Source organism: Pseudochaenichthys georgianus, chromosome 8 (assembly GCF_902827115.2).
Source record: "Pseudochaenichthys georgianus chromosome 8, fPseGeo1.2, whole genome shotgun sequence".
Classification (NCBI taxonomy): domain Eukaryota; kingdom Metazoa; phylum Chordata; class Actinopteri; order Perciformes; family Channichthyidae; genus Pseudochaenichthys; species Pseudochaenichthys georgianus.
Window position 1 is genome coordinate 1,022,604 of NC_047510.2, and position 27,439 is coordinate 1,050,042.

At 41.2% G+C, this 27,439-nt stretch overlaps 1 protein-coding gene across 1 annotated transcript in view; it reads left to right on the plus strand.

The window, feature by feature from the left end:
• The window catches only part of LOC117451071 (junction plakoglobin-like), a 339,882-nt gene that overhangs the window by 52,035 nt on the left and 260,408 nt on the right, over positions 1 to 27,439 (plus strand). Inside the window, exon 2 of the mRNA XM_071203922.1 lies at positions 18,002 to 18,058. The gene's annotated coding sequence lies outside the window, so the exon portion shown is untranslated. The remainder of the gene's footprint in view (positions 1 to 18,001; positions 18,059 to 27,439) is intronic.

The window sequence follows — 27,439 nt, forward strand, 5'->3', positions numbered from 1 at the left end:
CACACACACACACACACACACACACACACACACACACACACACACACACACACACACACACACACACACACACACACACACACACTCCCACTCAGTACACACACACACACACACACACACACACACACACACACACACACTACATACATAATGGAGCACAGCAAATACACTGAACAAAAATATAAATGCAACACTTTTGTTTTTGCTCCCCTTCTTCATCAGATGAACTCAAAGATCTAAAACATTTTCTACATACACAAAAGAACCATTTCTCTCAAATATTGTTCACAAATCTGAAAACATCTGTGATAGTGAGCACCTCTCCTTTGCCGAGATAATCCATCCCACCTCACAGGTGTGGCATATCAAGATGCTGATTAGACAGCATGATTATTGCACAGGTGTGCTTTAGGCTGGCCACAATAAAAGGCCACTCTGAAACGTGCAGTTTTGCTTTATTGGGGGGGTCTGGGGGGGTTACGAAAACCAGTCAGTATCTGGTGTGACCACCATTTGCCTCACGCAGTGCAACACATCTCCTTCGCATAGAGTTGATCAGGTTGTTGATTGTGGCCTGTAGAATGTTGGTCCACTCCTCTTCAATGGCTGTGCCAAGTTGCTGGATATTGGCAGGAACTGGAACACGCTGTCGTATACGCCGATCCAGAGCATCCCAAACATGCTCAATGGTGACATGTCCGGTGAGTATGCTGGCCATGCAAGAACTGGGATGTTTTCAGCCTCCAGGAATTGTGTACAGATCCTTGCAACATGGGGCCGTGCATTATCATGCTGCAACATGAGGTGATGGTCGTGGATGAATGGCACAACAATGGGCCTCAGGATCTCCTCACGGTATCTCTGTGCATTCACAATACCATCAATAAAATGCACCTGTGTTCGTCGTCCATAACATACGCCTGCCCATACCATAACCCCACCACCACCATGGGCCACTCGATTCACAACATTGACATCAGAAAACCGCTCACCCACACGACGCCACACACGCTGTCTGCCATCTGCCCTGAACAGTGAAAACCGGGATTCATCCGTGAAGAGAACACCTCTCCAACGTGCCAGACGCCATCGAATGTGAGCATTTGCCCACTCAAGTCGGTTACGACGACGAACCGGAGTCAGGTGGAGACCCCGATGAGGATGACGAGCATGCAGATGAGCTTCCCTGAGACGGTTTCTGACAGTTTGTGCAGAAATTCTTTGGTAATCAAATTCTTGATTTTGATTTATTGTATCGGCTTCATATCGCAATATATTCCCGAAGTCTGAAATGCAAAAATGTCCCACATTAGGGCAATTCACCCTACATTTAATCATTCAAACAAAATCATATTTTGTTTCTTTTTAACGAAATAAATGTGGTTTAATCCACATAATTTAGGCCTACTGTGTTAAACTTAATTGTTTACTGTAGTATTGTTTAACTTGAAGGTGCCAGATGTGAACATTTCCAGAAGTACTCTAGCTTGAATGGCCTTTGTATGTATACAGTAGGCCTACAGTACAGCCCAACCATGTACACCTTCCTTTTTTCCCGTCCAAAGTTTGAATTGGATAAAGGTAATGGTTATCGATGGTGCTTTTATAGCCTATTGTATAATAACTATGTGATTTATATTGCTTTTCAAATGCATATATGGCCACCCATTTACACGGCTCTTCCCGTCAAGAATATGATTAGAACTTGGTTAGATCACTTTACATTTCTGCAAATTAATTTTTAATCACACACGTCTCTCCACGTCTCCCCGTCCCAAAGATGATGAATAAAATAAAAAGAGGAAACAATTTTCAAGTTCAGTTTTCACCGTTTTATTTAAAATAACTGACATAACAGACACCATACTATAGGCCTATCTGCTGCGGAAACCAGGACGAGCTATTTCGGGATCTGTTTTTCGGGGGCTCCTCAGTCTCTCATTTACCTGGCTCCTGATGTTATGCCACTGGTCAATGTTCAGATTTGGGAACCAATTGGAAACATAGGACTCAATCTTTTTCAACCTCTTGACGGGAAAAAAGGAAGGTGTAAATGGTTGAATGATGAATAAACAGTGAGGAGGGGTACAGTATGAATACACTAGATATACACAGCAGCCCAGCCTGTGAGCAGTATGAACACCAATGAGCGCTCAGCTCGAGATACCAGCGAGTCGAGAGAGAATGATATCTGCATTTTCTCTTTTGGTTTGATTAGACACATCCTGGGGATTGTGTTTACAAACATTGACCAGACCGTTCACCAGCCCCCACCCCCCATGTTGCCTATGCTGTCCTGTGTTGCGAACTCTTTGTTTAAAACGAATTGGCCATCGGAATGTGTGTAGGAATTCCACATTCCACAGCTCTCCCCCCCCCACTCCTGTGATCTCCCATCCCCCAGTCTGTAGGTTTGTGTTTGCATATTTCTATGCCGTAATTCATACTGGTCCTCTCACGCACATACATTCTCCTTACAGTATACATACATAGGCTATATGAGTCCGTGTATCTACGGACCATTTGTTTTTCTTTATTAAAAAAGTAAACTTACTAAATGGTCTAATGGTCAGTGGAGCGAGGGGGGGGGCCCGCGAAACTCGCGGAAGTGATTTCAAAACAAAAAGCACTCGTTTGCTTGGAACAAAGAAAACGGCCAAGACACACATTGAGTCCAGAAAATGAATGTTATTAAGGGCTGTAAATATAATAAGCCTGTGTCTAAAATTGACAACAGGATTATTATATTTACAGCCCTTGAGATACACTTTTGTGTTTAACAGCTGACCACCATGACATACTTTGTTTTAGTAGATTTCGCATGAGAGCAAAATGTATAAATATGAGCATTAAATTATATGAATATGAGAACAAAATGCATGAATGTGTGAGTGACAATATATGAATGTGTGCATTGAAATATGATAATATGAGAGCAAAATGTATGAATGTGTAAATATATATGTGTGTGAGAGTGAAAATGTATGTATGTAAGAGTGAAAATGTATGTATGTAAAAGGAGAATATATGTGTGTAAGAGTGAAAATATGCTGCATTTTGAATGTCCGATAGTCCACCATTTCCACCGGAAATATCAAACATTTAATAAAAGTGAAAAACAATGAACAAGACTTAACGTATTCATCATAATTAATTATATTTATTTCGTTTGGATGTAGGATTTTTGACTTTGTTTAGAGCAGTGATCTTCTACTATATGAACATTTTGGACCCAAAATCACAAAAAAAACGTAAAAACAGATTTTGAAAATGATATTATTTTTCATATAGGTAACACAAACATACACAACGAAACCATTTAAAAGCTGGAAATATATACATGGGATGTCACTATGATAATGTGAAAGTTTGATTGAGGTAGCATGGGATTTCATTCTGATAAGGCAAAAGTGTTATTATAAATATAATACAAATATATATATATACACATTATGTACAAAAATCAGTTTTTTCTGTCTTTATCTGTGCCACGCTTCAAAGCGGTTTCTGTCAACTACGACACAGAGGGCAACATCACAGATTCCTCCTCCTCCATGTCAAAAAACAAGCTTAAAGCTTGACTCACGTTCAGAGTTCTCTTCATCATAGTTGAGTCTTCAAAACTCTAAATCTATCTAACTATATCTAAATTCTCAATGTTTGTCTGTCACTTTACTTCAATCGCAGTCTCCCGCAGCCTCTCTTCGTCTCCCGCCGCCTGTCTTCGTATATCTTCGTCTCTCTCCATTTCCCGCCGTCTCTCTTCGGTTCCCGCCGTCCCTCTTCGTCTCTTTTCGTCTCGTTTCGTATCACTCCGTTTACCTGATTACCTCACCCCTCCCTGGTAAATACATCCTGTTGAGCAGAATCTACAGTTTCCAGTATTTTCCGTTTCGTAAAATGATCAAATACGGCGAAGATATTAAAATATGTGCTTCCATTATTCATACTTCTGAAATATATCTGTATTAACTTTATATCATCGTATCTCCGTGTTTACTGGGTCTTTTTGCATGAAACAAAGACTGGGATATAGTTTCAAGCCAGTACTTTCGACAGAAACACACAGCAATGTTGTCCGGACTGTTGTTTTTATGCGGCACCGGCTTGAACAGGTCATGTGATCTGATCACGCCGGCGTGACGGTCGACTCCAAAGGGTTAATATTAAATACATATAAGTATTTTTACAACTTGTATTTAGAAATACTCTGTTGTAATTATTGATGCATACATGTGTTCATCCATTCAATGTGGCATCTGCTATAATGGGGTTAATGTATGATATTACTTAATAATACAATACATTATAATATATTATATGATAATTACATTTTAGTTTTATTCATTTCTTATTTCATAGTTTCTCATTATTATTATTTGTATCGCTCATCTTATTTTTGATTTTATTAATCTGTGTGAATCTGTGCTGTCCTGTTTTTCACTCTCACCCTGTTGCTGTTTGAACTACTGAATTTCCCCACGGGATTAATAAAGGTCCATCTTATCTTATCTTAATGTATAAATTGATTTACTTCAATCTACTGTACTGTGTAAAAACACCCCAGCAATATTACAATACATATACTGCATAAAGCAAACTATATACTTTATTTGATCTAAAATATTAATGTTTTTTCATTATAGTGGCTTGTGAAAACCATACAGTAACAAATAAGTGATTAAATGCTACAGTATTCAGCAAACACAACTGCAGAGCCGCAAACATTGCAAACAGACTAAGTTCTACAACACACAGTTGTCTTTGTGTATTTTGTGAATGAAGCGCCATCTCATGGTTAAATCCTGTAATTGAACAAAGGGGGAAATTGGGCAACGCCCTCTAGCAATTTGGCAACACCCCCAGCCACTGGCATCCGCTGGGCTTTTGACTGGGACACACCCATGTGAGTCTGATATGGGGTGCTACATCTGTACACGTGGTCTGCGGTTTTGAGGCCGGTTGGATGTACTGCCAAATTCTCTGAAACGCCTTTGGAGACGGCTTATGGTAGAGAAATGAACATTCAATTCACGGGCAACAGCTCTGGTGGACATTCCTGCTGTCAGCATGCCAATTGCACGCTCCCTCAAAACTTGCGACATCTGTGGCATTGTGCTGTGTGATAAAACTGAACACTTCAGAGTGGCCTTTTATTGTGGCCAGCCTAAGGCACACCTGTGCAATAATCATGCTGTCTAATCAGCATCTTGATATGCCACACCTGTGAGGTGGGATGGATTATCTCGGCAAAGGAGAAGTGCTCACTATCACACATTTTTTTCAGATTTGTGAACAATATTTGAGAGAAATGGTTATTTTCTGTATATAGAAAATGTTTTAGATCTTTAAGTTCATCTCATGAAAAATGGGAGCAAAAACAAAAGTGTTGCATTTATATTTTTGTTCAGTGTATGAAAACATCTGTTGACAGGCATACACACGCACACACACACACACACACACACACACACACACACACACACACACACACACACACACACACACACACACACACACACACACACACACACACACACACACACACACACACACACACACACACACACACACACACACACACACACACACACACACACACACACATTCATGGATGCACATCCTGCAAAGAGTGTGTGTGTGTGTGTGTGTGTGTGTGTGTGTGTGTGTGTGTGTGTGTGTGTGTGTGTGTGTGTGTGTGTGTGTGTGTGTGTGTGTGTGTGTGTGGCCTACTCTACATTTGCTGCCTCTCTGCACACCCACAGTCACTGTCCATCTCTTTTATATCATTACTCACGGTATGCATGTTTGTATGTGTGCATGGAGGGGGGGGGGGTTGTGTGTGTGTCAAGTTCTGTGAAAGCAGCCATGGTGACAGAGGAGGACAAGAAAAAAATGGAGGAGGGAGGGGAATGAGATTGAAGAGGGGTGATGGGGGGGGGTAAAGATGGAAAGGGAAATAAAGTAGGGAGAAGAGGAGAGAGGTAGCCAGCGGGGCAGGATGGTAGTGTGTGTGTGTGTGCGTGCGTGCGTGATGGGAGTGTGTGTGTGCAGCCAAGTGTAAAGGAACCATCCTGACAGCGCCTGGACATGCTGCAGCTCAGCAGGGTTCAGAGCCAGCTCTTTGTATTTCACCGACTTATTGAGTGTCATTTAAAGAAGAAATCCAACATAATACCTGGATTATTAGGTTCCATCGCTGCCTGGAGTAACACACCGTGAGCTGGGAGGAGCGGTGCTTCCTCTGGGTTTGTGTCCAGTGATCTGAAGCGCTGCCCACTGATCTCTGCAGTGTGTTGGCCCAGCCAATCACAGTGGGAAAGGCTGGATTTAGAACGGAGACATCCTCCTCCGTTGCAGCGTCAGAGAAACATGACTTGTTTCCAATCAGGAACAACTCTGCAAAAACAGGGAATTAAAGAAAAAAACCTCATGAAGAGAGACTGAGATCTGTCTCCCCGGGCGGACGGAGATTACATTAATATTGTCTGTACAGAATAACCAAGAAAGTCACATTAGTTTTGACTTTCTAAATGACATTTACAAATGAAATCCATACTTTTTACTCTTAAAAAGTGGTTTGTGAAAATAAAAAGAGAGCTGTAATGAATTCAGACCTCGCCTACTTTCAGAAGCGGTCATTCAGCTGCAACAGACCACCTTCATACTCTTTGATACCGGATACATTCCTCCAGGAGCACCAAGGGGGTTCCGCCTCCTGACTGAGGGACAGGCCGTCCAACCGTCCAACCGTCCAACTCTGATTATTTTTTGTTGGTATCTGTTATTATAATTGTGGCAGTTATTACACTTTACAATGCTACATAATATGTACATGTAGTTTATGGAAATCGTCCTTTATGGACACATTTTGTACATTTACACAAGACATAAACATAATAAACACTCCACCACCAAAACCTAAATCCAAAAAACAAGAAAAACATACAAAAATCAAACAAATCAAAAAACATAAGAGAAAAAAATTCCTTTTCTCCAAAAAATGTCCATTGCATTTATAAATGTGATTCCGGTACTCCATCCACTGCGGACAAAGGTACTGCCCTCACCAAGTCCTCATTGAACAATTCAATGTCTGTATGGAGGAGAACCAGTGAAATGTCTCTTCCAGAGTTCTTATATAGTATATTCAAAGCATCAGGTAAACGCGTCTCGTAATGGGCGCTATTCGTCCTTATCGTGACCGCAGGCCTTGCGTGGCTCAGAACACAGTTCAACAGGCTGACATTGCACTCATCCTTCTTTTCATTCACTCCGAGCAACAAATACCGCAGAGTGGTAGAGGTGGGAAGTAACTAAGTAGTATACGGTATGAAGTACAAAAAGAGATACTTGTACTTTACCTCAGTATTTCAATTTTTTGTTACTTTGTATTTCTACTCGACTACAATTCAGAGGTACATGGTGTACTTTTCATCCACTACATGTATTTAATACCTTTAGTTACTTCACAGATCTGGATGAATGATGTGAAATCCAACCAAGTGTTGAATCAGACTTTAGTTCCACCTGGAGTAAATCCACCAGCTACCCTGCAGTCTACAAAGTACTTCAGACTAGCTGCACCTTCACCAGCTTTGAGAACACTTTCATGATCAATCATTATAAAACATATCATATATATTATTCTGAAATGGACCAATCTGCACAATCACTACTTTTACTGTCGCTACTTTCACTATATTTTGATGAGAATACTTTTATAATTGTACTTCAGGAACCTTTTGAATGCAGTACATGTACTGTAACAGAGTATTCCTACACTGTGGTATTTCAGGTTTGACAAGATCTGAGTACTTCTCCACCTCTGCAGAGTGGTCCAAAGTGGCTCGAGGATACAGAGCGGGAGAGACGGAGCCTCAAGAGGAGATGTTCCTTACAGAGAGTTCCTTACAGAGACCGAGCGACATGATTAGATGTTTGTAGTAGTAGTAGTAGTAGTAGTAGTAGTAGTAGTAGTAGTAGTAGTAGTAGTAGTAGTAGTAGTATAGTACTATTTTCGTTGTCATCGTAATATGAACATGCGTGATAAAAAAATTGCAAAATAGCAATAAACAATGAATAAGAAATGATTACATTTAGGGATGGTATGGAAACCCAATATTAAACGTAACCCACACATGGTTTAACAGCTGTCTGTATGAACTGTTTAGCTCAGTTTGCCACGTATCTTAAAACGTTGCGTATTCTTGTGAATTCACTTGCTGAGAAAAAGCAGACCCCCCCCCCCCCCTGCAGGCAGTGACCCACAGCAGCAGTGGAAGGAGGACAGAATACATGATACTGACAGATGTCTGTGTTCTTCATTCTTTCAAAACTTGCCTCAGTATAATGCTGTCAGGAATATTCAGATTCTTTATTGACATTTTTTTCCAGTGAGATATTATAAGATCTGCCACATTTAAAAACAAGTGGCAAACTAACAGTTAAAGGTGGGGTAGGTAAGTTTCAGAAACCGACTCGAGATACACTTTTTGTTATATTCCATGGAATGCTCTTAACATCCCGATAGCAATGAATATCTTAAGTGCTTTGACAAAAAAATTTCATCTGTAGAAGCCGTAATACTGTAAAAAGTACAACCGGCTAAACGGATTGGATGGCCTACCTGCCTGTCAGCCTTCCATCGGGGCACACACTTATCTCGTGCCCTCATTGGTCATGTGTGCGTTCGTGTGTGTTGGAGGAGGGGCTCTGTGAGGAAGTGGCAGATTTTCTCCGGTTGTGTATTTTCAAATTCTAGCGATCTCAAGCCGGTTTCTCAAACTTACCTACCCCACCTTTATAAGCGGCTTTTGTTTTGTCTTGTTTGTAACAATTTCACCAATATTTATCGGCCAGAACTAATCGTACTAGTGATAAGTGGAACAATCTTAATCTGTAATTGTATAAAACTACGCTCACAGGGTTTACCAGGGACAGGAACTAACAAATAATGGTGCTTTTAAATACTCTGTGAGAAGGTAAGAGGATACTTACAGAGCCTGCTTTGTGGAAGTCTGTGGGGTTGGGGTTCTCTCAGATACAAACTCACAGTGTTTGCACTTCCACTGCATCTTCACAAGAACCTGTAAAACAGAACATAAGACAATGTTTAGGTCAACAACTCACTTAGTAACATTAACTGTTATTCATTTTATTTTATTTTTAAACCATTAACTCTACTGCAAAACATTAAGCAACCTCTGCTAATATCTACCTAATGACATTGTCCTCGGAAAATGTTGCTAGGTTCCTGTTGTAAATGTGACAAATCACTCACAGGCATGAAGACTGAAGAGCAGTGATGGCAAGCGAGAAACAGGCGCAGCCAACGCTAACATTCGAGGGATGGAGGTATTCCCATTACTTCGAACTTGTTGAAACTAAGGGGAAAAATGTGAGTGTAAGGTGTGCGTTGTGCCCTGGCCAGAAACTTGTGTCCACTGCCGTTAACTCCACTGCCAACCTCACCAAGAATTTGAAAGGAAAACATGCTAGCATGAAGCTAGTAGCTCAAGATCCCCGGGGAAATTATGATATTTCGAGTCCAAGCCTATTTAGTAGCCTATTGATATGATTTGCACAAGCTTTGCACCTATTTTGGGGCTAGCCTGTAACCCTTAATGATTATGATTTGATATTGATATTATTGTTTAGTGCTGGTGTTGACGCCTATAGCCCAATGTTTTGTTAAGTGCTCTGTGGCATTTTTTTATAATAAAGAGCACAAAACAATCTGTTATGTCCTCCATAGTAGAACTTTATGTAAGCCTACACATTTAGGAACAGAGATGGGGTTCTGCCCAAAGTCGAGCAACATAAAAGTAACGTAAAAGTAACGAGTAACGTAAAAAGTTACTTTCCTTGCAGGGTAACTAAGTAAAGTAAGGGATTACTTTTTTAAAGAAGTAACGAGCAAACACTACTTTTTAAAAATAACTTCCCCAACACTGCTCACGTGTAACCTAAGGAAAACACATTTTGAATCGGGTTTATTACCAAATTATAACTAGAAAAGAAAACGAAAAAAAACACATTAACTCCAATGCAAAATGTCAACTAACCTCTGTACAAAGTTAACTAACCTCTGCAGAACGTTAGCTAAACTGCTAATATCCCCTTAATGACATGCTCCTTTGAACATTTTGCTAAATTACTGTTATAAATGTGACGAATCAGTCATATGCAACCATTATGAAGCCATTTTAAATCGGTTTTGTTACCATATGAACAGACGTTAAGTAACGTTAGCTAAACCACGTGCAGCTTTAGCGCTAAGCTAACTTGTTGTGAGCAGGTCTTTTAGCTAATCTATCAGAAATATATCTACAGATAGATATAGATGTTTTCAAACTCACCATTCCACGTAAAGTTATTTTCAAAATTCGGTCGGACCAGCCATAATTAGCGGGCTCCTTGGTCTTCACCTCTGACTGCGTGCAGTGCAGCTGCAGCACTCATGCTCAATGTGTGTGGAGCCCCTCCCCTCTCTTGCAGAAACGTAACACACTGAATTATCTCTGCTTAACAGGATTATTGCAATGCACATTTCAGTTAAATAGTGCAAACAACTAATTTGCTTTAGTAATGACAGTCTTTTTACAAAACATGAACAGCATTATTAAAAGTTTAATTTCAATAAAATCCGAGTTTAGAGTGTAGGCCCTCATTTGCGAGAGGGGGGGGGACAGTGCCAGGCCAGCTGGGTAAACAGTGCATCCTAGCCATCATTGATTAAGGAGTGTGATGGCTTGTGGGACGAAAGACAGCCTAGATCTGTTCTTTCTAAACAGACAGGCACGATACCTCAGCCAGAGTCGTGCACGGGTCTGATTTTCAAGACCCGCTCCCGCCCCGCACCCGCGACGTGCAATACCGAACCTACCTTATTGCCAATTAGTTCCGCAACCCGACCCGACCCGTCGGCACAAGATCCGCAACCCGACCCGAACCCGCATAGCCTAGCCTATATATGAGCAGTGAAAACGTGTAATTATTAACACATGCAGTTGCATATTTGTCTCAAAAAGCGTGGGATGTTGGTTATTTTCTCCATCTAGGATGACACCAAAAGCCTCCCAGACATTGGATTTCACTCTTGAGAAAGTGTTATTGAAAATGCTGTATTCTCCGCTAGAGAGCTTCACCTCAGCCATTTTGAATGTGGCGCGCACAGCAGCAGATTGATATGCAGCAGAGGTTATGATTATGCGCGGTCCCGTGGGGGAGAAGTCTGAGGATTTAAACATTAAACTAAATTATTATAATTTTAATATATTTATTATGCACAACCTGATCTCACCAGAATGCGTGACTCCACCACCACTCCTTAACACCGCATTGCGTGGTGGTCTCACGAACTTTGTTACATTTACGTGTCTGCACCACGCAAACGACCCCAATGTAAAGTGAATGAGGCTCTTTTGTCGTGGTGCACACACGCATTTCTACAACGTCCTGCAGTGAGCTTTTATTCTATAAAACGTTTTTAAAATCTACTTTATAGCTTGTAGTAACTCACGGGAGGCTTCTTTTATTTTATTTGTATTCATAATAATTTTTTATTTTTCGTCAGAATGTATTTTGGGACATTAGTTACGAATTTTTGTTCTCAAAAAACAGTGCATTGTGTGTAATACAACTGTGATTTTTATTAAATTAGTTTGTTTTTAAGGAAGGCCAGAGCTTCAGCTGTGTCAAATAGATTGTTCCCTTTTAGTTTTTTTAAAAGAACATTATATTCCTATTTGATCATGTCCCCTTTATTGTATTACGGAGAGCAATGTGAGCATCCATTCCCATTGGATAACGCAGGATTTTACACCCGGAAGTAAGTATTCTCTTTGCTGTCGATTGATTTTACAGTGATATCTGCACTACTCATCAACTCAAAAACACCAGATTATCCTTGTTAATTACACAACATTGATTGGTTTAAGTTGTGTACAATGCTTTTGTAATTTTCCCCTTCGATTCGGGGAAACAAATATGTGTTCAGTTTAGGATGGCCGAAGACACTACACTACCCAGAATCCTCAGCTATCGTTTGGGACTACACCATGTGCTTTGCTTGACAAACCCCGTGATTTGTCCTCAAGCTCTGTGATTGGATGTTGGAGTGGCAGTGCGCGAAGTTTACGCTGAGCGACAAACAGCATTTTGAAATGGAATGAAAACCATCACGGCACACTATTCAAAACAGGAATCGAACGTCCCCCCCCCCCCCCCTTAGGTCACAGGCTCCTCCAACAGTGCAACACAATAAAACAGATAAACAGAAAAAATAGTGCAAGTCAATACAAAAAGAAAAAAAGTGAAATAATGCAATAAGAGTCTATATACAAGTGATTGGAATATATGATATATTACACAAATCATTTCTAAGTAGCAGCCAGATTAATGCTATGGATGTTATTTCAAAGTTCAGGTGTTTAATAGTCTTATGGCCTGTGGGATGGAACTGTCCCTGAGTCTGGTGGTTTTAGTCCAGATGTAAGATAAGATAAGATAAGATAAGATGGTACTTTATTGATCCCAATTTGGGAAATTGTTTTTGTTGCAGCAGAATAAAAGACAAGGCATTTTACAACAAAACAAAACTACAAATAAACAAGAATAGAAAAAAAAGAAAATATAAAATATACGTGTTGAAATAGAAAACATACATGTAAATAATATATATGCAAATATACATTTTCAAAAATATATGACAATGGAATATCAAATATTGAACAGATTATATATGTGTAAAATGTACAGCGAGGTTTTATTCCAAGAGAAACTATGGAGCAGAGAGTTCTCTTCCAGCCAGAGGTGATTTATTGTACAAAGTCATTGCAGTGGGCAGGAATGTGTTCCTGTATCGGTCCTTGTCAGCAGTCTGTTGGAGAAGACTGTTCAGTGTCCTCCTCTCCACCACAGCTTCAAAGGGGTCCAGCTTGATGTCGATGACAGACCCAGCTTTCCTGATCACTTTATTGATCCTGCTGGTGTCACCGGCTCTGATGCCCCCCCCCCCCAGCAGACGGCAGCAAAGAAGAGTGCACTGGCCACAACAGACTAGAAGATCTCCAGCATCTTGCTGCACACGTGGAAGGATCTCAGTTTCCTCAGAAAATAGAGTCTGCTCATCCCCCTGTCTTGTACACAGCGTCAGCGTTGATCCTCCAGTTCAGCCCATAGGTGCACTCCCAGGTACTGTAGTCCTCCACAACAGCCACATCCTCTCCTAGAATGCGGCTGTTGTGCCAGACGGCAGCAGACAGAACAGTTTGTGGCTGGGGTGATGGGGGTCTTTTATAATCCTGAGGGCTTTCTTCCTCTGGAGTCTAAGGGTATTTTCTCGAATTTTTGATGTTTTCTTAAATCACCTTTTAAATGTATTTCTTCTAACATGGCACCCCATGTGTTCAATATCAAAATGTTCAGGACAATCTCTGGTATTGCTATATATGCAAATTACTCACCTTAGAGCACTGTTTGATGAGATAAGTAGCTCAAAAGCTTAAAATGTTACATCAGATTTTTGGAAAATCTTCAAAACTCAAAAATGTATTCATGTGATCAAAATGTTTTGGTGTTTTAGATTTGGTTACCAAAGTCTTAGGATCACAAAAGCATTGAAATATTTGAATTACACTGTATATAAATGTGTAATTCATGTCTAAAATGAAAACAAATTTAATTCGAATTTTGAGTAAAACAGGTGTTTATCACTCTACTTGCACCACAGCAGGGACTGAGATACATCAGGACTGAATAATGACTTAATATTACATACCAAGGTTCATGTGATGTGTACAAATACAAATTGAGCATTCAACCTTTTTTTCAACCAACAATTTATTATAAATATGTTTTTTTCAACCAACTATTTATATAAATATAAGAAACTGGAAAATCTAACTATTTACAAAATTGAACATCAGAACTTTCAACCAACTATTCATTATACATGTCAAGACAGTGTCAAGGTCTTTGTCTGTCTTCCAAGACAGTGGGTTTGGCTGCTGTGTGGGTGGGGGTGATGGTGCATGGGCTGCTGTGTAGGTGGGGTGTACAAGTGCTATACGAGACCTCCATGAGACCTCCTTGCTGGCTGGGTTGAAGGTGATGGCTGTGGAGGAGCCTTTGTGCTGAGGTGTATCTTGACCTGGTGGCAGCCGCAGATGGAGGTGGAGGCTGCTGTAGTGATGGTGGTCTGCTGGTCCTTGGTGGTGATGGCTCTGGTGAAGGTCCTTGAGCCACAGTAGATCTTGACCTGGGGGCCGGCACAGATGGATGTTGTGGCTGCTGGATAAACGCCGCCTGTGGGCCACTAGGCCCAGACAGCTGTGAAACATCTCTGTAAAACAAATTAAAATGTAGGACAATAATTACAACTAAATTTCATTGAAATAAAGTTCAAGTAAAATGTTGCTCAAGCACAAATAACAATGCACACATAAAAAGAAAGTTTGGGAGGTTGGAGAAGGAGTCTCTCTCAATCTCACACACACACACACACACACACACACACACACACACACACACACACACACACACACACACACACACACACACACACACACACACACACACACACACACACACACACACACACACACACACACACACACACACACACACACACACACACACACACACACACACACACACACACACACACACACACGTATTTCCAGTTACTTTACATTCAGTATAAAATCACAGACACACATATACATAGGCTACATCTGATTACAAAGTCTCATCTGTACAGGACGGTAAAATAATAACAGGCACACATATAAATACATCTATGACAAAGTCTCATCTGTACAAAACAGTATGATAAAATAATCGATGGCAAAAACATGTCACTGTAAATGTCTCCGTTGTGGGACGAATAAATGATTAATTTAATATCATCTACACATGTAATCTCACTTTTACACACCAAAATAACGTTAACACAGAGTAAACGTTTGCTAATGGAGTCTATTTTGTCCCAATAAAACATTCATGACTCTCGATAAAACATATATATCAATAAACCTATTGTTCATTTTCGTGGTATTCCCCACACATTGCCAGTAGGCTACACTATTACTGTAATATTTACACTTACCCATGTCCAAATGGATCCTTGTTGTTGTCTTTGTGTTCTTCTTCTTCAGAAGAGTCGAAGACTTCAGGTTCTGAGGCTCTATCTTCACTGCTGCTAGCGAAAAAAATCTCTAGTGAAGTCGGCAACTGTAAAGTTTTTTTTAGCCATTTTCTCTGTCTCTCTCTCTCTCCACACAGACGTAAACTAATGGGAGACATGTGGTTTATGTTTTTTTTACTTGGTGGGTAGGTCCTTAGTGATTTCTCGATGTCCATTGGTCCTTTCAGACCATGATGGCTACCGGCCGAGATGTCCTTGACGGACACACGAATCCACCAATCCCACACAGTGTAAAGTCAAGCTGCTTTGAGCGGCCATATTGGCTGCTGTGCCCTGGTTACAGTCTCACAGGAGATACCGCTGGAAAGCTACCCTTCCAGCGATTCCGCGGATATCTGAATCATGTTTCTACTCCTTATAATCGAAAATATATGATTAATTACGTAAAATTATGCGCACCTGGACGCGCCGGCGCGTTAAGGTTAACCTGGTATTTTTACTCCACTACATTTATTTTAGTTACTTTACAGATTCGGATTAATGATGTGAAATATAAACAACCCTTAAAGCAGACTTTAGTTACACCTGAGTAAAATTCAGGGAAGGTGATTGTCAAGTGCCAACAATCAGGCGAGATATTTGATTGGAGGACTGGCTTATCTAAAGCCAGTTGATTAGCACTTGAAATGTTTTGGCTCTATGAAACCTGATGTACTTATATGATTCTGTTTTCTTCAAGCTTGTATTTTGTTGGTCGAACGCACTTATTGTAAGTCGCTTTGGATAAAAGCGTCAGCTAAATGCAATGTAATGTTGTAATGATTGTTGGTGCTTGAGAAGACTAAATATTTATCTTCAGATCCCTATAAAGTATATACATTACTCGTTATTCTCTACAAATAGTTAATTAAAAACTGTATATAATTGCTATTTTGGACATCCCTTTTCAAGATTTCAATATTACTCTAAACGTATAATAACGTGCTTTAACCAGTAGGAGGTATGGGTTAAAAACATAGGTTAAAAAGCTGTCAAATTTACAGTGTTAACAAAATAAAATATACTGCTGTTTCTGGTTTAGTTTACAAAGGATATATTCTGTTATTGTTTGATATTTGTAACACAAAATGGATGGAAAAACCCCACAGCAACACAGAAAAGATGGTCTTAACATGACCCAGTCGTCTAGTAGTTAATAAAAAACAATAATATCAAAACAAATTATTACTACTAACTTTATTGTGAAATTAAAACAGAATGGTAGAAGAATAGTTTCCGGTCTATTTTGAGGCCAGATCTCTGTAGATAAAGAAAGAACTACGACAGATGTGTACTATTTACAATGCATTAATGTGATGACTTTCAAAGAGTAAAGCAAGCACTGCTGAATAAAGTATGATTTATCTTTTACGAAACGTTTTTCTCATATGGAATGCAGTTGGAGGTCAACCAATCACAGAGCTTGAGGCAACGCGGAACAATAGCTGAGGATTCTGGGTAGTGTAGTGTCTTTGGCCATCCTAAACTGAACACATATTTGTTTCTCCGAATCGAAGGGGAAAATTACAAAAGCATTGCACACAACTTAAACCAATCAATGTTGTGTAATCAACAAGGATAATCTGATGTTTTTGAGTTGATGAGTAGTGCAGATATCACTGTAAAATCAATCGACAGTAAAGAGAATACTTACTTCCGGGGTAAAATCCTCCGTTATCCAATGGGAATGGACGCTCACATTGCTCTCCGTAATACAATAAAGGGGACATGATCAAATCGGAATATAATGTTATTTTAAAAAATGTTAAATAAAGGGAACAATCTATTGGACACAGCTGAAGCTCTGGCCTTCCTTAAAAACGAACTAATCTAATAAAAATCAAAGTTGCATTACACACACTGCACTGTTTTTTGAGAACAAAAATTGGTAACTAATGTAATTTTTACATTCTGACGAAAAATAAAAATTATTATGAATACAAATAAAATAAAAGAAGCCTCCCGCGAGTTACTACAAGCTCTAAAGTAGATTTTAAAAACGTTGTATAGAATAAAAGCTCACTGCGGGACGTTGTAGAAATGCGTGTGTGCACCACGACGAAGGAGCCTCATTCACTTTACATTGGGGTTGTTTGCGTGGTGCAGACACGCAAATGTAACAAAGTTCGTGACTCCACCACGCAATGCGGTGTTAAGGAGTCGTGGTGGAGTCACGCATTCTGGTGAGATCAGGTTGATTATGCAACACCCGCGACCCGACCCGCATCATCTTTGTTTTACCCAGAACCGAACCCGGAAAAAAGCATGCAGGACTCTGGTCTCCGCACGGATGCAAGAGGCAAGAGGGTGCCTCAGGTCACTCACAATATTGTGTGCCATTTTTAAAAATCTGTCCTTGTATAAGCTTTCTAGACTAGAACATTTACTGGACAAGTTACGGCCCTCCTGACTGACTTTTTCTGTGCCTCAGTGGCGTTGCCGAACCAGCATGTGATGGTAGACGGAGAGAAGAGAGAGGACATGATGTGCTGTTAGAGCAGACCACACTAAATGGGCCTCAGAAAATACTAAGCTTCTGTGTGTGTGTGTGTGTGTGTGTGTGTGTGTGTGTGTGTGTGTGTGTGTGTGTGTGTGTGTGGACAGGAAAGCTTGTCTCCTCTTTTTACCATCACACACTCCACTCCTCTCCCTCTTGTTATCTCCTCTCTCCTCAGCGTATTCTCTCACGCTACCCCCCCCCCCTCTAACGTCTCCTCTCTTTTTCTTCATTAGACCTGTCATCTTTCATTCTCCTCTCATTCCCTCCCCTGATATTTCCTCCCCTGATTTCTCCTCTCCTCCTGTCCTCAGGTTGTCGGGGTGACCAGAGCAACCAGGCTGCTGTGGGCCGGTTGGCCTGTTACCAAGGTAACGCTCTATGGTGTGTCTCTTTCTTACTTTCCCATGAGCCCTGTGTTAGAGGAAGAGGACATACTTTTATATTCCCACATGGGAAATACAGTTTACCTCAGTTAGTATATAGAGTACTAATACACACATCCTGTTAGTATATAGAGTACTAATACACACATCCTGTTGGTATATAGAGTACTAATACACACATCCTGTTGGTATATAGAGTACTAATACACACATCCTGTTGGTATATAGAGTGCTAATACACACATCCTGTTGGTATATAGAGTACTAATACACACATCCTGTTGGTATATATGTTATGATCTCTGTTAAGATCGCGGAAAAAGGTAGGACCCAAATGCAGATTACAAAAAAGGTAAAAAAGGTCTATAAACAAAAAGCGAGCTTTATTCAAAAGCCGATAACAAAAAACATGACATGAACACAACGGTAGCACAAGGAAGAAACATACCCGAAAAACTGATCGTGACTGACATGGAGGAAGACAGGAAAAACAAACAATGAACCAACCTGGAGCACAGGGGAAACAAGACTAAATACACAGCAGGGTATTCACAGGACAAGACACAGCTGGGCAGGGGAGGCAGAAACACAGGGGCAACAGGTGAACACGATCAGCCAATCAGACACAGCTGGGCAGGGGAGGCAGAAACACAGGGGCAACAGGTGAACACGATCAGCCAATCAGACACAGCTGGGCAGGGGAGGCAGAAACACAGGGGCAACAGGTGAACACGATCAGCCAATCAGACACAGGAGGGCAGACACAGACACAATAATCAACACACAGACAGGGGGTGAACACTTTCAAAATAAAACAGGAAACCAGAGACAGACAAAACACAACACAGACAGACCGTGACAATGTATGCAGTACAAATACCCACATCCGGTTATTATATAGCATATGCAGCAGTGGTGAACCGTCAGGGCCTTCAAGGTATTCAGAGAATACCCCGGAACACTCAGATAAAACAAACAAAACATCGATTTGATTATATAATAAAATGAATAAATGTGTGTATCTACAGAAGGTCCAGTTGTGATAGACACGGTTCGCCACTGATATGCAGTACATATACAAACATACTGCTAGTATACAGTACACCTGTACACATTAGCCCCAAACGCACCACAGTGGGGTGTTCAGTGCCTTGCCTAAGGACACACACCCTGGTGGCGGCCAAAGGTTGAAGTTCAAGTCTCAACACAAAGTCACTGGAACAGATGACGTCCCTACGGGCGAGCGAGGCCCCCAGATATTAAAATAATGAAGGAATAATCAGACCATAGCCAACTCCACTCCACAACCACAAAAGAACATGGATTATTACTTTCCACAGGCTGTACTCATGTATGGGTCCTGCTTACCTCTTGTTCGATACGGTGCATGTTGTTATCTGTTATGGGAGAGAGCCTCTGGTCCGGTATGTTTCTGTGGTGGTTCACGCCACACTTATCGCTTGTTGTGACAGATACATGTTCACAGACCTAAAGCTGGCACCACACATGTTGTTCCCTATGGAGCGATGCCAGAGAGCGATACTCAGACTGATGATGGACGAGGATCGAGAGAGCTCTTTCATTCTTTTAGAAATGTGCTCGTTGTTTCAGGTATTTCCCTTTCACAACAGCGCCCTCTCTGTGCTGCTGAACGGTGCCATGCTCCATTCTGCCAAGATGCCCCCCACGCGTTACGACGTGTTATCAGATTCCTCATCATTGCATCATCCATGTGTGTCCGTGTGTCACAGTACTACCATCCTATTCATGAGACGGACTCACGTGACCTCCCCACTGAGACTGTGGGCATTCATGTACCTTTTCAAAGGGAGCTGCTCAAGTGCAATTCACTGCTAGTTTAGTGTATTTATTCAGTCCAAATATCACTCAGCATCATACAAGTAATGCATCTAAAGCAGAGTGATGTTTGCTATATGACCTTAAACATTCAAACACTCTGCCTGCTCTTGTTTGCTTATAAAATATTGAATATGTTCTTTTATTATTGAGCAGCCTTTATTTGCTACTTGTGTTATTCCATCATATAAGAAACTTAAAGGCATGCTTTTCCGGTTACCACCGTCCCTTGTGTTATGAAGGTCTTTCTGTGTGAACGCTCTGCAGTCACACCCCTCAACGTGCACGCTGTAGCGAGTAACACTGACACAGAGAACACTGTCTGTGCTGCCCCTGAACGCCTCGTTGGACATTTCTCTGTTTCCATTGTTTGCTTCCTGGGTCCTGTGACGTGTTAACACCCAGATCAACAACAGATGACCGGATTGACCAAATGGACCAAGCACCTCACACACCTGGACCCCTTGGCTAACTAACAGGGAGTTCCTGAACGCTGGTAACAGACGCGTTGGGATGGCGGAGCAATGCTCTCCACAGACCCATGCTCACAGCGTTCTGAACCTGTTTCTTACTCAGCGTTCAGGACAGAGAGTGAACACAGACGTTGATGCTGACACAGAGAGGCTGTGAGAAACCAATGTGAGTTTGGAACATTGCACAATGTAAATATATTCTAGTAGACCTCAACAATGGAACTATGATCAGTAGAGATGGCCATGGGACCTTTAAGTGATCAATTATTAGCTGGTGACATTGTTTGTTGAACATTTAGGCTTAGTGTGTAATTATTAACTTTCCTACGGGGATGGAAAACTACAGGACCTGTTATCAAACTAAATTACTTAAAGCTCCTAACACATATTTAAGTAAGAAGAATTGTTGCAATACAAAGCTGATTTAAGGGTTTATTTGGCTGTGTGTATACTGAAGAACTTACATCTTGATAATCGATGTTTGGCCCATTATCTATTCCATGGGGAAATGCAGTTAGTCACTCAGTTTTCATATAGACACCTCATGCACAGGACCTACTGTAAATGCCTTGTTTCAGAATACCTATATACATGCATGCTCTTCTTTTCCTATGGAGAGGTGTCGGAGCACAGGCTCCCAGCATCTCTGGTGCCAGGGGGGGGGGGGGGGGTTTGGTGTGTTGTGTATAAGAGTCCATGCTAGAATATGGACACGGACCTCTTCAACAACATTTTTAATCTTCAGCCTGTTCTATAGCACTTGGAGGTCTCATCAAGTTCAAAAAGTGCACTGCAGACGAAAACCCAGCCAGTCCGGAACAAAGAACGGTGTTTCTCCTTTGTAAAGTGAAACGGTCCTAACCCCTGCAGTTCCATCTTCAAACACTAATCCCAATGTTCTTGACAGCTTGTACGAAGACGTTCTCCTCCTATGTTGTCTCGATTTTCTACTGACTTCAGTCTTTAATGCTCTCCAGCTACTCCTGCCCTCATGTTGGTTCATTTAGTTTCGGGACCCCTTTCCATCCAGCTATCAGCCTTCAACCATGGACCTTCTGTCCTTACATCAGGAGTGTTACACTCAAGGCCCGTGGGCCAAATCCGGCCCATGACTTCATTTCATGTGGCCCGCAAGAGCTTGTAAAGAATATAATACGTTTATTTTACGGTTAGATGCCACTTTACAGAAGCACGTTGTCCATAAACTACATGTCCCACAATGCATCTCATTTTGTGACATGCGCACTGAAGAGAATTATTGGCAATTATGTAATTTAATACATTATTGTATATATATTTATATATGTATAATTATAAAGTCTTAAAGTTACAACCGGCCCTTTGAGTGCAACCGTAATGCTGATGTGGCCCGCGATGAAATTGAGTTTGACACCCCTGCCACACACACACACACACACACACACACACACACACACACACACACACACACACACACACACACACACACACACACACACACACACACACACACACACACACACACACACACACACACACACACACACACACACACACACACACACACACACACACACACACACACACACACACACACACACACACACACACACCCACACACACACACTAAGGCCTTGGAAGCTGGCCCACAGCGTTCTTACCCATGAAGTCACACACACCTCTCTGATGACACTGTACACACCTCAACATTACACTTATTTGACTGAATACTAATAATACCTCTCCTGCTGAGAGTTTGCACTCCTTCCTTTTGGTCCGATCAGGACTTGAGCTCATGACTCTTCGGTCCCCGAGCCAGGTCCCTAGACTGAGCTGCTTTCGACACAATTTATAAACTTTGAAAAAACAAAGTGAATAATTAAATGGTAAACTCTACGGACGTTTCCTCTGCCTCTTGCTGGTCCTGTTCACATTGTGTTTGTGTGTGTATGTGCTTAATTATTCCACTGTGCTGTTCCTCCTCAGCAAAATAAAGGCAGATAGGTCCTGAAACACACACACACACACACACACACACACACACACACACACACACACACACACACACACACACACACACACACACACACACACACACACACACACACACACACACACACACACACACACATGGTTCAGTGCGCTGGAGGTTTTTGTATATTTTCTTCCAGAACTCTTGGTGTTATCTTCAAATGTACCCCCCTCCCCCCGTTATCCTACTTCCATTCTCTATCTATTCTATCGCTTCATCCCCCTAACCCCCTTTCCTACTTGCTGCCTCCTCCAGCTCTTCTCTCCAGGGCCTCATTTATAAAGGGATATACGCTCAAAAAATGGCGTACGCCAGTTTCTACGCAATGTTTGCGATTTATAAAATACTAACTTGACGGGAAAACGTGCGGTCCTCCACGCAAACTCTAACCCATGCGTACACACTAAGCACAACAACGGGACAGACGAGAAACTGAGACACCGTTGGCAGAAGGAAGGATGGAGAGAAATGTGTGGAAATAATACCATAAATAAAACGTTACCTCTCATTTATCAGATATGAAGAATTCATTTTCAAACATTGATTAAAGCCAATCTTAAAATGTTTAAACAAACGCCTGTTTGAGACTCCTCAGTGCACACAAAAACATAACCTGGAGAAATAAATAAATACGGATATGTTATTTAAAACCACCTCGAATATGTTGTGTTAATGTTATGAAATGTTTTCTCATAAATGACGCCGTTTTGCATTTCTATAGGTTGTACGAGCATGTTTTATATACTACCACGTTTAATCGTGTTTTATGCCGTTTGCCAAGACTTGATAAGTCGCTCGTAAAACACAGGAGGTATGGAAGCTAAGAACACCATGTGGTCAATTGTACAGCTGATATAACACAACACATTAGTTGTATTTCCTCTAACTGGTGGATATAGGGCTGCTGCGGGGAGGGGGGGGGGTTGAGACGAAATGTCAGAACATTTCTGTACCTATTTTTTGGATTTCTACTACGTAAGCAACCTTCCCACGTGAATCCTACGCACGGCGTTATACATGAGGCCCCTGGTCCTCCGCTTACCTCGCTCGTTTTCCCCTTCCTCACTTTAATCTGTGACCTTCACACACATAGAATAGAATAACATAGGATGGGAGGGATGAACCCTCTTTAATGGTCACACATGCAGAGCACACAGCACACAAGTAAGACACATAAGTAAAGCGTGTATGGGACGGTGGGGGAAACAACAATCTGACTGTGATGCAGTATCCTATGTTATATTCCATATATAGAGAACAACTATTTGAATAACTCAAACTGTGATGTCAACGTTGAGGAAAAGCAATGGAGGGAGATGGAAGTGAGTTGTGAAAAAGATGAGAACAGATAACTGGAGGAAGAGAGAGATGAAGAGATCAGAGTGCGGAGAGGGAGAGAGGATTACAGTCATTGTGTGCAGTAAGGCAGAGCGAGCATTACACACAGAGAGAGAGACTGGATTTAAAAAGACTTTAATTAAATATTTTGCATATTTATAAACAGTTCAATAAAGAGCTACTTTGTTTAGGTTTTAAAATAAAATGTATCCAGGAAAAGCTGGTCATCAACATAACAAAAATGTTCCTATGACAACAACGCTGTAATATATGACTTTTTGCTGTAACGAAGTAATGTAACGCATCACTAATGACATGTGGGTAACATATTACCCGTTACAATGCCCAGTAACGCAGTTACAACACATTTCAACCTGAAATTAAATGGTGTTTTTAAGAATGTAACATAGCGAGACATTCCGACACCAGACAAATTGTGTGGGTAGTAGATTAGTAAACCTGGTGTTTACCCTTCAGGCTTCGCGTCGGGATCTTCGGGGCAGTTGAATGTTATGCACCCTCTATTCAAAAAAGAGAACGGAGCGAAAAATACAAACAACAAATGGTGTCAGGTGCGCGTGACCTGCTCCGCTGCGCGTGCATCATTTCCAAAGTGCTTCCACAGCAGTGACACACATCTGTGGATAGTCATTTATACGAACATGGTTAAAGCAACCATCGCTAAACGCCAGCAACACTGCATCTACTGCAGACCGTAGCAACAGGTCAGATGGGGACATCACGTTACCCTCCGCTGTGGACACGAGCTTACTCCCGCCTGACTCGCCGCCCTCAACCCCGGAGCAGCACTCTTCGTTGCCCAAAACCACGCCGCCCCTCTGCGGCCCGCAGGTGCCAGGATACCACGGCAAATCAGAGCCTGCCCAGGTATATCTAAACAAGTACCCGCCTGCACAGTGGGGTTAGGCGGTCATTTTGCAGCTCGTGGTATACAAATAGACAAGGGCTAGAATATTCATGTGAAAATAGTGCCTGTAGAAATGTTGGTCAAACATAAAGCACACAATAGCACAGATGCCTTCACCACGAATGGCTACACAAAGATCTCATATCCCAAGCTTATCAACGAGCTGATGTTGCAGCTGAAATTATCTCCAGGTCACAAAGTCAACCTCACATGATGTGATACCAGTTCTCAAGCACAGTAAATGTTCTCTTCCCAGAGTATGTGATGGGACCAAGGTGATGTTTAGTACATGGTTGTAATAATACTTTTGCTTTTCAGTGTTTGTATTCAATATTAGATTGAATATAAATGTAAAATGTACAGGGGGAGTTTAAGTCCAATTCCCAAGAGAAGCAGAGAGTTCTGTTCCAGCCAGAGTCCAGATCCTTCTGCTGGCAGACATACGCTCGCAGGGCACATCTTTGACAGCACTTATTTATTGTTTTTTACAACAACAATATCAAAAACGTACCACGGCTGTTGTGGCAAACTAGCTTTGTCCCGTTGGATTTTATGATGCCTTTGTTCTACTTGAAATGTATATGACATGCTGAACGGTAACTGTCTGAAGGAGCTTCAGTCCGACAGCCGGAGAGCGAGAAGGACCAAGTGTCAAACATCTACTGCACCGACGTCCACCCGGCAGATCTGCTCCAACAAACAGGCTTTTCCTTTTTTGTTATGATAGCTTCCGTCTAAAAGACACCGTCAAAAACAAGCTCCTCCCCCAATGTCTACAATGTTGTCACCGGCGCTTTTTCAAAAGTTGAAACATGTAGTGGAGTAGGAGTAGAAAGAAATGTAAGATGATAACACTTGTGAATGAGACACTACAGGTGCATAGGGTACTTTGTTAACTTAAAAAGCTAGACATTTCTCCAGTTAATTACTTACATCAAAGGTGGGGTAGATCATTTTGGAGAAACCAGCTGGAGTGTGCTAGAATCTGAAAATACTCAGCCTGAAAGAATCTGCCACTTCCTCACAGAGCCCCTCCCCCAACACACACGAATGCACACGTGACCAATGAGGCACGAGATCAGTTTGTGCACAGATGGAAGGCTCAGAGCCCTAGGCCCTTTCTCATTTCTCTAACTCCCCTCCTCGACTCCTATCCTCGATACTTAGTCCCGCCAACAGGAGATGCCAACACACTCTCACTCCCTAAGCGTCCAATAGCGACGTTTGGTCAGTGTCTGTGGCGTCCAATTGTGACGCTCCTAGGCTCCTTCAGCGTCATAAAGGGACGCACATAGCTTTCAACTGATTGCAATGTATTCCCATCTGCGTCAGGATTTGACGCTCATGGAAGCACGGCATTCGTTTATTCCGGCTGCCCTTAAAGGTAATGTGAGCGTCCATTCCCATTGGATAACGGAGAATTGTACACCCGGAAGTAAGTATTGCTCTTACTGTCGATTGATTTTACAGTGATATCTGCACTACTCATCGACTAAAAAACACCAGATTATCCTTGTTAATTACACAACATTGATTGGTTTAAATTGTGTGCAATGCTTTTGTATTTTCCCCCTTCGATTCGGAGAAACAAATATTTTTTCTGATGGATGGCAGAAGACACTACACTACCCATAATCCCCAGCTATCGTTTGGACTACACCATGTGCTCTGTTTGACAAACCCCGTTTTTTTCACCATTCATTCCGATGGCTTTCGTCTATGTCACATGATCTTCAAATTTTCTCCCGAAATTCGTTTTATTCTAGGTGGAAAATGCCTATTTTAAAGTTAGTTTGGCCATTAAAATGCGTTTTGATGTCATTTGATGCGAGAAATATGAGTTGTTATTTCAGATTATGTGTGCAGTGGATGTACATGATCTTTAGTTTGCTAGTTATTATGAAGATTACTTCAGGAAATCGCGACGTTCTCATTGTTACCAAGGTCGTTGCTAGGGACGCTGCTATCGATATTATTTCTGTTGTGTTGTGTAACTGTTTAATGGTGTTATCTTTATTGCTACCCCCTTCCCCGTCAATGTATAGTGTTGGTCCACAGCCTAAACATATTAGTTACATATTAGTCATAACAAAATCCGCATCTAAAGATAGCCTACGTTATTTTCCCCCTGTGCAATTCCAGTCTCACATCTCACAGCACATCGTTATTAACAAATACCGGAAACAGACCGAAAACATTTAAAAAAAATAATAATAATACTTTATTCCGAGTGTGCTTGTTTTTCTCTTTGAAAGTCATCACATAACGGCATTGTAATACACGGTTCGGCTGCATTACATATTACATATCTGCCGTAGTTCTGTATTTATAGAGCCCTGATGAGAAGACAAACATGAGGAACTGAAAACGTGACGTGGATCATAAATATATCAGCCATTAAACAACATCTTACATTTCTTTTCACACAATACGTCTCCTTGCAGTATCAACACTAATTCGGCTCACTTTTATATTTGTTCCAATTGGTAGATGGTATTTACACCATCAAGGTGCACAGCTGATATAAAGGGACACCTGGTGGTTAAAGCATGTTATTGAATGTAATTATTTTTATTATTAGATATTAATACGATCCCTATAAAGTATATTCATTACTCGTTATTCTCTACTAATAGTTAATTAAAGACTGTATATAATGACTATTTTGCACATCCCTTTCAAGATTTCAAGAAGGTTTATTGACATATCATATAGGCCTACACAACTGTGGTGTAGTTCTGCACTGAATGAAAAACTTG